Source organism: Pristis pectinata, chromosome 5 (assembly GCF_009764475.1).
Source record: "Pristis pectinata isolate sPriPec2 chromosome 5, sPriPec2.1.pri, whole genome shotgun sequence".
In the NCBI taxonomy this organism is placed as follows: domain Eukaryota; kingdom Metazoa; phylum Chordata; class Chondrichthyes; order Rhinopristiformes; family Pristidae; genus Pristis; species Pristis pectinata.
The window spans coordinates 78,566,343-78,581,230 of NC_067409.1; positions in this window are offsets into that span (position 1 = coordinate 78,566,343).

The following is a 14,888-nucleotide window of genomic DNA, read 5'->3' on the forward strand; positions in this document are numbered from 1 at the left end:
ATGAGTGATAAGTCAACCTAGAACAGGAATGGTGTGCACTCCATTATGGCAGTGTTGATTAACAAGGGGTTAAATGTTGATGATCCCTGTGTGTATAAGATAGTAATGAATATAGTGGGCCAAAAGTTGAATACACTTTGACATATGCAATTGAGTTGGTTGTGAAATTGGTAGGTTAATGTTGGTTAGTCAAGAAGATGCCTTGGATCACTTTGGTGGTTGATTCTCAATGTAAAGTTCTTCAACAAATGTTAAGATTTGAAAGTCCAGTAGGAATTCAAATTGTTTACTGAGTGAGTGTAAAAGTTTGAGTTGAGTAGTTGAAGAAAATACAAGGGAGTTGATGGCTATATCCCATCTGTCAACTTTCAAAAATATATTAGTTAATAACCATCTCTTTTATTAACAAACACACTAGACATTGCCTATTGAGTACATGAAGTCATCTTTTATTGACAATGATGTCAGTAATATAAATTCTACTGAATGTACAATTATATTTCGAGTAGCAAAACCAGACAACTCTCGATGTGTTGATATCATCAACTTATGAGCATGAGAAAAGGATATTTTAACCAGGTTTTTGAAAAAAAATCTTTTATATCACAATATTTATGGCATTCCCACTGAACCAAAGTTTTGAATGATCATATGAAACATTTGTTGCCAAGCCATAGTTATGAAGCAGAATACTAGGGCAGATTACAATTGGGCTTTATACAAATCTAAGAGTCACTTAAGGAGATAAACAGAAAAGAGATATGACCTACCATCATAAAAGAGATATGATCTACTGAAGGAAGATGATAGAAATGCCAACAAGAAAGATTGAGGCTAGAACCATCTAAGGTGTGAGACAGGAATATTTGGACAGGTTTACAAAAGACAATAGAAAAAAAGTCTACAATTTTCTCCTTGCAAGAGGAATTCCACATAGCAGAAATATACCTTTGGGTACACAGATCATGCACAATTTGTCAAACAATATAATTAGTTGTGAAAATTGGGTTAATTGACCAAATGACTTAAATATCCAAAATCCCAAATGCATTTCTGTTGGATAAAACTTTACACCAGTTGTTATAATTAGAATGTTTATCTCTTTCCCTTTGAAAAGTTGGAAGAAACACACCAGACATTGCCTATTGAGTACAGGAAGTTATTAGTGGGATTCTTGGAATTATTTGGAACTCCGCTGTTGTATCATTTTGATCATTATCTCCAGTAACTCCAATAGCTTTGGAAGAACACAACACAGTACCCTACAATGAATTTAGTATCAAATGTATTCAAGCCGATCCCTTGTTACTTTCCCTTAGGTTTGTATTTCAAATTCTGAACGCTTACCTATAATCTGTTGATTCCTTGCCAACGTGTCTTCACACTGTTTCATCATGAATATGTGACATTAATTGGAATATGCTGCTCATTCATGAACCACCAGCAGTTCTACTGATGGGAGGGGACATAGATTTTGGGAAATAAAGATACTGTTTCTTCCAAGTCCAAAAAGAATGGCTTTCATCATGCCTTTGCTATCAAATCAACAGCTCCCATCTTCTATATTTTGAAGTTTCAGCAAGGGACCACCTTCAACATTATTGGTTTCTTTACTTCTCCTAATCATAAATAAATCTTGAGAGGACCAAATATCCTCCCCTTGAGGAACAGGGCTGTTGTTATCTTGATTTGTGGCATAGAAATTGAGGTGGTAGAAATGTTGAGATGTTACAAGCATTGTATCCATTTTTAAATCTGTGTGAATCTGGAAGAGACTTAAGGTGAATCTGCCAGCCAATGGATGGTACATCAGAAAGCAATTCAAACAATGAAAATATATTGAATTTGCAGCCTTGGGATTTAGTGGAGGGAGGATTTAATTTGTGATTGGCTGATTTCCCAATCACAAATGCATTTTAAAAACTGGGGAAATCAACACCTAAGCAATTTCACTGAACAAACAAATGGGAATAGGTCACCTGGGACCATCAAGCCTTCAATAGGATCATGGTTGATCTGTCCCAGGCCTTAACTCCTCATCTGTGTCAGACTCAATTCCCTCATCTTCCAAAAATATATCTACCTCCTCTTCAAGTAACTCCAGTGACCTAGCCTCCACACCTTCTGGGTTTGAGAAGTTAAGAGACTGTCCACTCCTTATGAGAAGAAATTCCTACCTACATTCTTCAGTTTGAAATGTCTGACCCCTTTTCTTGTAAATCTGTCCCCTGGTTCGAGACTCTCCCACTAGTGGAAACAACTCAACATCTACCCTTTTAGTTCCCCTTAGGATCTTATACATTTTAATAAGATCACCCTTCATTCCTCTGAACTTGAAAAAGTAGTTAATAAAAAGTCTTTGACCTGAAATGCTGCTCTGTTTCTCTTCCCGCAGATGCAGTCTAGCGTGTTGAGCGTTTCCAGAAAATTCTGTTTTTATTTAAGAGAACCCTTAGTAAAATCTATGAAGACTACTCAATAGAAAATCATCCAGATTTGGGTTAGCAAACAGCTGGAATTGAAAAATAATTTCTAATTTCTACTTAAATGGTTTCCTGTTCATCAAAGGATTAACAGGGGCCACTGCAGGAACAACCAGATTGTGGCTCTGGGAACCTCTCTAATTAGCAATTCGGCTATCGGCTTTCACCACATAAACAAATGCCACAGTACCTATTGTTGAAAGGATCCATAATTTTGATGGATGAACATTGACAAGAAAGGAGAAGGGAATTAACACCAGATGTCATCACATTGTTTTGTACGCTCGCATGTAATTGGTGATGATGGTATTCAGAGGACAGTATTAATGAAAGATTGCAGTGCTGTACAAACTAGGAAAGCTATAGATTGGTGCAAAAGTTTAAACTATGTGCTTAAACCCAAAGATATGAAGGGAATCGTTACTCTGTTGGGGTATATTATGAACTGTTGAATGTTGGAATGGAAATAGATCTTCAGATGAATTACAGAAATGTGCAGAAATAACTTTCTTAATATGAATGGCTTAATTAAGCAAATAGCAACAGAGATGCAAGAATAATGCAAGAAAGAGAGGTTTGTGCATAGGGCTAAAAGTCATCTTCAATGAGAAAGCAAACCATGCAATAGAAAATTAGCAACCAGTTTTTTTAAAATGCCCATTTTCTCCATTCTTTCACAATCAAAATCAGATGAGATGTTGTTGAAGTACAGCTGATCCTCTAATGTCACTTTTATGTCTCTTTGATCAGTTTGTTTTTAGTCACACAAGAAGAGGAAATAGTGCTGAATCCAAAAATGAAGTGGAGCAAATAAGCATCGTAAGGGTTGGGGAGCATCTAGGAAAGATTGATCATAACATAGTTAGGTAGCCATTAAAAATCTAAGTGGGAACCTTAAAAGAAAGGTATTCAGAGAAAAGGTAAATTTCAGTGAAAGAAAAATAGAAGTGGCATAGTTAGAGTGGAAAGATAACCAAACAAATGGAAAGTAAAAGATGATCAATCTACAGATTAGACATTATTACCGAGAAATTTATTCCTAATTGGTAGTACTAAATATGCATAATAGTCACACCTACATGTTGTCTTCTGCCTTTGAAATTCATTGCAGAGTACAGTGCCTTTAACTATACGGTACACATGGGTCTACTGAACAGGGGTGGACTTCTACATATGTGTCATATTGTGCCCCCTTATACAATAGCAATCTTCATTAGGTGTCTAAATTCAATGTGAGGGTTGATATCCTTAAACCAGCAAAATTTTGTCCCTAAGTGGTTTCTGCTAGCCATCTTACGGTACTAAAGTGAAAGTTGACCTTGGATGTTTTCAATAGGTGTTTCCTGCACAATTCAGAGTTCCCTGTGTTCACTGTCTATTCAGAGCTATTCCTGGTACATTGAAGGGAAGTTTATTACCATTCAGATAAGTCTTGATCCTTTTATATGCCATGGTGTTACAGAAGAAGTGGTAGTTTTTGTCTGACTTGAACTTGAGTCTCTGTTGTTAAAACAGGAGACTACTGTGTTGATATCCTGAGACAAATCAGTTTGAGTTTTGAGAGTGCACTTGCCCAAATAGACAGGGTCAAATCATCTGTGTAGACGCATTTTTTTAGTTGTGGTGTGTGGAAGGTCAGATCAACGGATTGTAAAGAGGTTTAGTGTTGGAACTTACCCAGGTGATATCCACTATACAGGCACATCTGCTCTATCTCATGAGAACAGGAGTAGAAGTAGGCCAAATGGCCCCTTGAGCCTGTTCCACTATTCAATAATATTAAGGCTAATTCCATCTTGATCCCTCAACACCACTTTCTTCTCTCCCCTTAGCTCTTGACTCAAATGATTCTCAGTCTCTGCCTTGAATATGTTGAATGAATGCCAACACAGGGTAAAGAACACCAGTGTCACAAAGCTTTGAGAGAAGAAATTCCTTCTCAGCTTTGTCTTAAATAGGTGACTCCTTGTTCTGAAATGATGCCCTCTAGTTCTAGATACGCCCACTAGGGGAAACACCCTCTCAGCGTCTATTCTATCAAACCACTCAGAATCTTGCATATTCCAATAATATAGCCTCTCATTCTTCCAAACTTCAAAGAGTGTAGGCTACCCTGCTCAACATCTCTTCATAGTCAACACCTCTTCCTACGATTCAACCTAATGAACATTTTATACACTGCTTCCAATGCAAGTATATCCTACCTTAAATATGGAGACCTAAACCCCACGCAAAGCTGCATAAAAATTTGTGGAGGCAAAGGGATGGTCGATGTTTTGGATGGAGACCCTGCATCAGTGGCCAAACGATCTATTTTGCTTAAATGGAAGGATCCAATACCCCCTACTACTTTTCAATGGTTCTCAATTTGGAAAAAATTGGGAGTGGTGCTGTTGATCCGTCGCTTAAATCTGAAGATATTTGGAGTCCATTTATTCAATATTTTTACATGATATAGATCCCCTTTCAATAACTTTCCAACTTAGAGGAACGGAGTTGATGACATAATATTGCTCTGTTTCTACTGAGAAATTTTAGTCCAGTTTTTTTTTGTTTGTTTTTTTTGAAATGTTTCTGTTTAGCTTAGTTTGGTTTGATATATTGTGCATAATTTTTCTTATTGATTTGGGGTTTTTTTCTCTTTCTTTTTTTTAATTTATATAATAAATCTTTTTCTTTCCTTTCTTTTATATTATATTCATTTACTAAGAGATCGTTGGATCTACAGATTTCTTTATACTTTATTGTTCTTTATGATTATCTATGCTATGATTGTTCTCCCGATCTCTTTGTATTACGTGTACAAACATTGATGTTATATATTAATCTGTATTAATTGAAAACTAATAAAAAGATTGAAAAAGAAAGAGACCCTGCATCAGAATTAAATGAAGGGTCCTGTTGCAGGGTTTCAACCCAAAACACCAACCATCTCTTTGCCTCCACAGATGCTGCTTGACCCACTGAGTTCTTCTAGCAGTTTGTTTTTGCTCCAGGTCTGCATTCTCTTGTGTCTCTGCATCAAAACCTCCCTGCTTTTATACCCATTGCAATAAAGGCCAATATTCCAATTGCTTTCCTAATTACCTGCTGCACCTGCATCTCAAACCCTTGCATTTTATACAGTCAGACCCCTAAACCCCTTTGTACCGCAACATTTTATACTCTTCTCCACTGGAGGTATGGAAGAAGGATGTTTTTGACATTACATCAGCAATAGAATCTTCTGTTCTCTTATCTAATAACTTGTTATAATCTGAAATAATTTGTTCCCTTGTCCTCTCAGCCAGAGAGTATCATATGTAACAAGCATATTGTGTGAAATACCATACTCCTGTTGACATGCACTACCCATTGCACTGGCTTCTTACTAAGAAAACAGAAGGCACCAGCTCCCTGCTAAGAAAACAGAAAACTTCTTTAACATCTAATTATATTTGTCTTTAACAGCACACCCATCAAAAACATGAAGTTTTGGAGTAACCAATTCATAAGTGACTCAAGTCAAACATTCAGATGGGAACCACAATACCATTGCAATGCTGTGGCAAAAGGGTTGAACCTCAAGTTCTGTTCCAGGGAAACTATTGTCAGCAGGGAAGCACATGGTGGAGAGTCTGCCTGCCATAGAGGCCAAGTACCAAACACACAGTGGAGGAGCTTAGTAAAGCTATCAACACATTTACCATGAGCAAAGCTCCAGGTGATGATGGACTCTGCCTAACTGCATCAAGCTCCGAAAGACAGCACACCTTCAGTGTCGGCTTGAACTTCTCCATGTTGGAGGGAGGTGTCTGTGCCCCAGAATATACATGATGTAAAGACTGTGACTTTGTGTAGGAGACAGGGAAGCTACAGCAATTGTAACAACCACCAAGGCATTTCCCCACTGAGTCTCGTGGGGAAGGTATTTGTCTGTATTGCCTTGGTCAGAGTGCAGATATTGGCTGAATATGTTTCCCCTGAATCCAGACAGGTTTTAGAACCAGATTCACAACTGATACAACCTACTCAGTTCAGCAGCTGCAAGAGACATGCCAAAGCAATGAAAGGCATTACCCTTTCATTGACTTCACCTATGTACTCAATTATATGAACAGGGGTAGGTTATTAAACTGCTGAAGAAAACCAGCAGCCTGCTGAAGCTGCTCAGAATGATGGATCCTTTTCAATGATAATTTAAGGACTGAAGGCAGCTACGATGAGGCAATTTTAAAACATTTTGAGATCTCAGTGGAGTTAAGCAGAGTTGCATTCTATCACTCTTTGGCATAGTTTTCTCACTGCTGCTATCACACGCCTTCAGCTTTTCCACAGAGTATGTCCATTAACACATTCAGAACCAATGGAAAGCCACTCAACCCTGCCCAGCTGAGGGCCAAAATGTGCGTTAAGTCCTCATTAGGGAGCTGCTCTATAATTATGCCATACTAGCACACATCTCAAGCAACACCTAAAGTGACTTATGGACAGACACTTCTGTGCTTGTGTTGTGAAACAAGTTTGAAGTTTCAAAGGACGAGGACTCTGGACACAGCCTTTGAATTAAATGATTTATTTACAAAGGTAAACGCGGGAAAAGTAACGGGGCGATACACACACGCACGCACCGGTGATAGCGAGCGTGGGAAAATCGCAACAGGGGTAAAATACACACACACACACAATGAACTGGGTACAAACAATCAAGGAAAAGCAATACGCTACCCGCCACCCCTTGGCTCAATGCAGGCACGGCTCCACGCCACTGGGAATCCAAACTTAAGATACTTCTAAACCTCGTCGAAGTGCCCAGCCTACTAGTGGTCTCTCCAGCGTTGTTCCACGATTCCTTTGGGGCAACAAAGAGACAGAAGCAACACATGGAGCACTCTTTATAGTGCTGGAGGGCTGGGGGTGGTCCAGCCCAGGTAATTCAAAAGGGCCAATGGCCCAGTGCCAGGTACAAAGGTGCTTTAGAGAGGCCAATTGTCTGGTGTGCACCGATGGATGGGTGGAGCCAGGCCTTGATTGACAGTGGTGGGTCTTTTGACCAGGTGCTGGGCCGTGCTGTCACGTGACAGCCCCAGCCCTCCACAATACAGCTTGCAAAGAATTTGGATTGACCATCAGCATCAGGAAATCACATACTGTGGCCAAGGATGCTGCCATACCACCATTAATTAACACTGATAGTGTGTTGCTGGAGGTTGCTAACACTTTATATTTCTGGGCTGCACAGTCACCAGCAATCTGTCTCTGGATGCAGGAATCGTCACATACATTGCAGCTGCTCTAGTCAAACTGAGCAAGAGTACAGACCAACAGCAACCTGACAGAGAAGACCAAAATGTAAATTACCATGCCTGTGTCTGTAATGCACTCCTCTATGGTAGCCAGGCCTAAGTAATATATGCTAGAGATGAGAAAATCCATTAGTTTGCGCCTCAGAGAGCCCAGAGAAAAGAAAGGCCAGCAAATTTTATACCAACTCAGCTCACTGCTTTCATCTGCAACAAATGTGATGGAGCCACATACAATGTTCATCACTGAATTAAACACCATGGCACAAACCATCATCCAAGGGTCAGAAGGATGCCAAATCATGGCACCTGACATGTATTTGAACATTGCCTCAAAAAGCAGGAAGAGGTTAATTCTCAGCTTGAGTACTTCATAAGCTACTCGACACTCAATCCACCTGGGTATGATCTTCCCCGGAACTTATGGATCAGGCAGGATTGGGTTGTTTTAAGGCCGTACTCTGCAATATTTGTTTAAAGCAGTTTGGTATTGCAGAAGATCGCTGACCACTTTCTCACACGCACACGCAGGACGAGGACCTGACAAGCATCGTGATCAAGTAGCTGCGTGGTTGAATTATGATGCGTACGGGGTGAAATCCTGTGAAAAACAAACTAGGCATTCTTATAATGAGTAAAAGCTGAAACTCTTTGGTTCATTACAGAAATTGACATTAAAGTAGGACGCTCAAATGAAGAAAATCGTACCAAACTCCGAAAATAAAGCATAGAGATACTTCAGTTACAGAAAATAGGTTGGAAGAGAAAACTGATCATCCAATCATGTAATTGTTATTCTTCTCCCCAACACAATCCTGAAACACTTTTTCTCAGAGGGTGGTGAGGATCTGGGCCTTAATGAGCACACGGTATAGAGTCATACAGCAAAGAAATAGGTCCTTCAGCCCACCACGTCCAATATCATCAAGTATTTATCTCTTCCAATGCCATTTACTAATACTTGGTCCGTAGTGTCCTATGCCTTGACACTTCCGGTGCTCATCTAGGTAATTGTTAAACATTGTGGGAGTTGTGACTAAGGATGTACACATTTAAAATGTAAAACATTACAAAGAACTGATGAGGAATTTCAGATAAAACTGACTTCTCATTCTTAAACATGCTTCTCAACTTCCATTTTTATGATTGGGCTTACAGAATACCAAAACCACATTATACAAATTAATTCTTATGGTTGCAGTTAGAGTACAATGGCCAGTTTAGAGAACTTGAAGCAGAATCTTGAGACCATATCGAGGGTGCATTGATATTCGTCAAAACGATTCAAGAGTGAGAGGTTTCAGTTGATAAGCCAGGGAAAGTGGAGTTTGTCAGAAAGGAAAGACCATTACAGTCAGGAAAAACGATTTTCACAGGTAGTGAGCATAAATTTTAAGGCTGTCACCAAAAAACAGTATATCCATGCAGTTATTAGGCCTTGGAATGTCCAGTCTAATGTAATGGTGATGGGGGAACCCATAGAGATCTAAATAACTCACACATTATACATAAATAGTTTATGTACGGGGTGCAACGAAATAGAGGTCTTTTTCAGGAGGTCTGGGGTCCACAAAGCTTTATGTTGTACAGCTGTTATAGTGACAGTGTAGAATCTGCTGATGTGACTGAATAGTTCTTATCGTGTTTCAGGTGGACTTGTGCAAGGTGTAAATTTTTAGAACTAAAACATCAGAACTAACCTTTTGTCCCATTGAATTTGCAAGTTTTATTCTTATTCCTAGTTACCAGACTACATTCTTTCTTCTCTCTCTCTTCACTGTCCTGTATCATTCATGCATAATTTATATTCCATGTGTTGTCTGTACAAGCAAGTTTCTCATTGTACCTGTACCTCACCGGACTTGTGCACATGACAATAAACTCAAGTTGACACGTCCATATCAATGGTCCTCATAATTCATACACATTTTGTAAAGTAATTCCTGTTTATACTTTAATTCTTAGGTATCGTCCTCCATATTCTATCACTGTTTATTCAGAAGAATCTATCTCTTGGATTTCTGTAACTCAAGATTCTAATACATCCTTTTGTCGGCCCATTCTGGATTTTTACACGGCTTTACCCTGCCCCTTTTAAACAATTCAATCATATCAACCATTAGCTATCATATTTCTAGAGAATAAGTCATTGTTATAGAATTATACTGAACAGAAATAGGCCCTTCGGCCCACCACATCTATGCTGACCCTTTTGCTCATCCACACCAATCCCATTTGCCTGCACTAGGTCCGTATCTTTTTATACCTTGCCTATCTATGTACGTGCTTGTCTAAATGTCTCTGAAGTGTAGTGATTCAGCTGACTCCACCACCTCCTCCGGTAGTTTCAGATAACAACCACTCCCTGTGTAGAATTTACCCTTTAAGTCCCCTTTAAAACTCCTTCCAATTAAACCTATGCCTTGTTGTTTTTGATACCCCTAGCATGGGAAAAAAAGATTCTATTTACCTTATCTGTGCCTCACATAATTTTATATACCTCTATCAGATCACCCCTCAGCCTCCTTTGCTTCAGGGAAAACAAGCCTAGCCTATCCAATCACTCAACATACCAAAGTCCTCCAATCCAGAGAACATCCTGGTGAATTGTCTCTGCACTCTCTCCGGCACAACCACATCTTTCCTATAGTGTGGCAGCCAGAACTGCACACAAGATTCCAAGTGTGTCTTAACCAGTGTTTTGTAAAGTTCCAACGTAATGTCCTGACTTTTATATTCTACTCCCCACCCCACCCCCAACTTATGAAGGCAAGCATGTCACATGCCTTTTTCACGACCCCATCTACCCGTGTCGCCACTTTCAGGGAACTATGCATCTGAACCCCAAGGCCCCTCTGTTCATCAACATTCCTTAGTGCCCCATCATTTACTGTCTATGTCCAACCCCTATATAACTTCCCAAAATGCATCACCTCACACGTCAGGATTAAATTCCATTTGCTCACATTCTGCCCAACTTTCCATCTGATCTATATCCTGCCGTAGCCTTGGACAACCTTCCTCGCTATCCACAACCTTACTAATCATACCTCCTACAGTTACATCAAAGTCATTGATATATATCACAAACAAGAAGGGTCCCAGCATCAATCCTTGTGGTACACCTCTGGTTACAAACTTATGATCTTCCCACCACCACACTCTGCCTCCTATCACAAAGCCAATTCTGGATCCAATTAGCCAGCTCGCCTTAGATCACATGTCCCCTAACCTTCAAGATGGGTCTACCATGTGGAACCTTGTTAACTGCCTTACTAAAGTCAATTTAAATAATGCCTATTGCCCTGCTTTCATCAATCTTCTTAGTTACTTCCTCTAAAAGCTCAAATTAGTGAGGTACGATATCCCCTGCACAAAGCCATGCTGACTATCCCTGATCAATCCTTGCCCTTCCACATGTACACAAATCCTATCTCTTAGGATTTTCTCCAATAATTTCCCTACCACTGACGCAAGGCTCACCAGCCTGTAGTTACCTGGCTTATCCTTGCTGCCCTTCTTAAATAAAGGAACATTAGCTATTCTCCAGTCTTTTGGTAACTCACCTATAGCTAAGATCCAAAAATCAGAGCCACAGCTAAGCCTCTCTTGCTTCCCATAGCATTCTAGGGATTTATCAACCTTTGTGTGTCCCATAACACCTTGTGCCTCCTTCTTCATAATACTCATGTGCTCCAGATTATCCATGTCCCTGAATTCACCAGCTTCCATGTCCAGCTCCTTAGTGAATACGGATGAGAAGTATTCATTTAGAACTTCACCCACATTGCATGGCTTCACATATAGATTACCCCTTCAGTCTCTAAAGGGACTCACTCTTTCCCCAACTACCTTCTGTTATACTTATAGAATATCTTGGGATTCTCCTTAATCTTAGTTGCCAAAGATATTTCATGATCCATTGTTACTCTCCTAATTTCTTTTATTTCTCTCCTACACTCTCTATGTTCAAGAGACTCATTTGGTACCAGTTGCCTGTACATGCCAGGTTTTCTATTTTTTCCCTCACCAAGCTTTCAATATCCTTTGTCAGCCAAGTTTCCCTAGCTTGCCATGTTTGCCTTTCACCCTTACCAAAACATGCTGGCCCTGAATTCTTGCTCTCTTTTAAAAGACTCCCATTTGTCAGCCGTCGTTTTACCCTCAACCATCTGCTCCCCAATCTATTTTCACCAGGTCCTGTCCTGCGCCATTGAATCAGCCTTCCCCCAAGATCTAAACTTGAAGACCAACCTTATCCCTTTCCGTAACTACCTTGAAATTTACAGAACTATGGTGATTGTTCCCAAAGTGCTCCCCCACTGGCACTTTCAACACTTACCCAGTTTCATTTCCTAAGACAAGATCAAGTATTGTCCTGTCTCAAGGACTTTCTACATATCCTCTCAAAAAAATTTATTGGACAGTTAAATTCCACCCCATCTAAACTCCTTGCACTAAGGCAATCACAGTAATATTGGGGAAGTTAAAATCCCCCCCCCCCACCCCCACCACTATAACCCCAATGCTCTTACACCTTTCGGCAAAATACGCATCTGTTCCTCTAATTCTCACTGACTATTGGGAGGCCTACAGTACAACCAGCAAAGTGACCACCCCTCCTTATTCCCAAGTTTCATCCATATGGCCTCATTGGACAACTCCTCCAGGATATCCTCCAAGTACTGCCATAATGGTCTCTCTAATCAGTTGCTCCCTCTTTTGCATTCCCCTGTGTCTCATCTGAAACTGCTAAACATTAGGCTGCCCTTCTCTCAACCACATTTTTGTGATTGCAATATCATAATTCCAAGAGTTGATGTATGCTCTAAGCTCATCTGACTTAGCCATGAGGCTCCTTGCATTAAAGTAAATGCAGTTGAGCTTGCCAGCCCTCCCATGCTCCCTAACCTGCTTCTGTCTGCTCTGCCCACTGAATGTGCTTGATTTAACCTCTATATTTTTATCCCCACCTGCTACTCTGCTTCTCACACACCCCAACAAATTAGTTTAAACGCTCCTGAGTAGCATGAGCAAACCTCCCTGCAAGGACATTGGCATAATGCAAATAGTGTTCCCCAAACCATCAATCGCATTATGACCAATTTGCATTATGGAAACACATTATAGCAGAACTATCTATACTTAGAAGTACCCAAACTCAAAGTTTCATCATTTTTCAGTCCCAATGCTGCATAGTTTCCATGGCCAGTATTTCCTGTCCAAGGCCATTATTTCCTTCCCAAGATAATGCATCTAAATCTAATTAAAAATGAATTCAGTGCTGCAAATACTTTTATATTTTTGTTCACCATCCTATATTGGTTGTTTTGATTGCTTTTAATGATTTATGTACTTGAATACTACACAAAAGTTGTTCATTTGCTTCTTCCCTTGTTTCCCCAATTTAGACTTTCATTGTTATGCCAAAGTTTACTTCTCATTTTGTTACATTAATTCATCATAAGATTATAACATGGTAGCCGTTACTGAGGCATTGATGAGAAATGGCCAGAACTGGGAACTGGATATGCAAGTTATATGATCTCCAGGCAGAATTGTGCTCACTATCCCATAGCATAGGGATAGCAAGCATAAGTCTGGCAGTGGAAAACAAAAAAATGATTTCAGGATGAAATTCCCTATGACAAGACTATACAATGAAACATTACCAGACAGTGGAGACTATGGATATAATTAAACAGAATATTTACGACTGTGGGAGAAGTTGTGAACAATCCACGAATAATAGTTAAGTTGAAGAATTTGTTAATGGAATTTGGACAAACATACAAGTAAAAAAAAACACGTTTATAATGGATAATTTTAATTATAGTTAAACTGAGGAACCAGTGTCAAAAGAAAGGTAGTGCATCGAGGAAGTTTGCTATGTAGTTTTGCAAGATGGAAACAACCACAAATTCTACATATTGACAAGCCTGACTTCAACAGATTGAGACTGTTCACAGTAAATTGGGCAAATTTCTTAACAAGTAAAATAACAGATCAGTGCATAGTATTGAAAAGAATTTAACGTGATACAGAAGTAGTTTACACCCTTCAAGGCAAGAACTCTATTTGCAAAAAAAAAATTAATGATAGCTAAGGAAGTGAGTTACAGGACAAAACTAATAAGCACCAATATTGGTGAATGGGAAAGATAGTTAAAAACAGCCAAGGATTGCTAAACAGTTAAAAATTGCAAAAGTGGAGTGCGAAGTAATATCTTCAAGATTTAGCAAAACATTTACAATTATATTTAGAGGGTAGTTAAGAACAGTGCAAGCCTTTAAAACTGAAAATATTAGAGGCCAATTCAAAACACAAATGAACTAAAGAAAATATCACTACTAAAACTCATAAATCTCTTCATTAAACAGTTGAGAGTACATTTTGTATAGCTTAATCCTAATTCTTGACTCAGGAACCATTTGATGTTTTGCAAATAATTTGAAACTGTCTTAGCCTACATAATGTATACCATCCACTGACTAAATGGTGGACATCAGGTATATTCTTTCAGCAAGCAGGTTACCAGAATCACTATAATTTTGAGGCTATGCTAACTCTGTATGGGTGTTAATAAAATACATTAATATCACATTAGGATATTGACAGTTTTTGCATCCCTTAAAAAAAAGGCAAAACAAATCTCTCAATATTTTAAGCTTCATTTTTGTGTTCCTCAAAATGAAGAGCAGCCAGAAGATCATCAATAAACAATACACTAATTAATCCAACTGAACAGTTCAGATTCTGCACCACTGCCATATCTGAAATGTGTGTGCTAACTAACCTATGCCATCTATTTCATTTTTCTTATAAAAATATTTGGTCCATAGCTGAGAAAGGTATTTTTGTCCTTTACCTCATATTGGTACTTAAATTCTTCATTTGAAGAGATTTTGCATTTATGTTTTATGTACAATCTTTCCAGTAATGACCTTAACTTTGATAATCACTTCAATGTCTCAAACATATTAATTTCTCCAGATTGAATCCAAAACTGTACATCAAATATCACCACAAGTCTCCAAGAGCTGTTCCGTAATTGTATTTGATGATTCATTTACCTTAACTCAAAAAGGTTTCCTCAAGTTTGGTCCACTCTTTCATCTTTCCA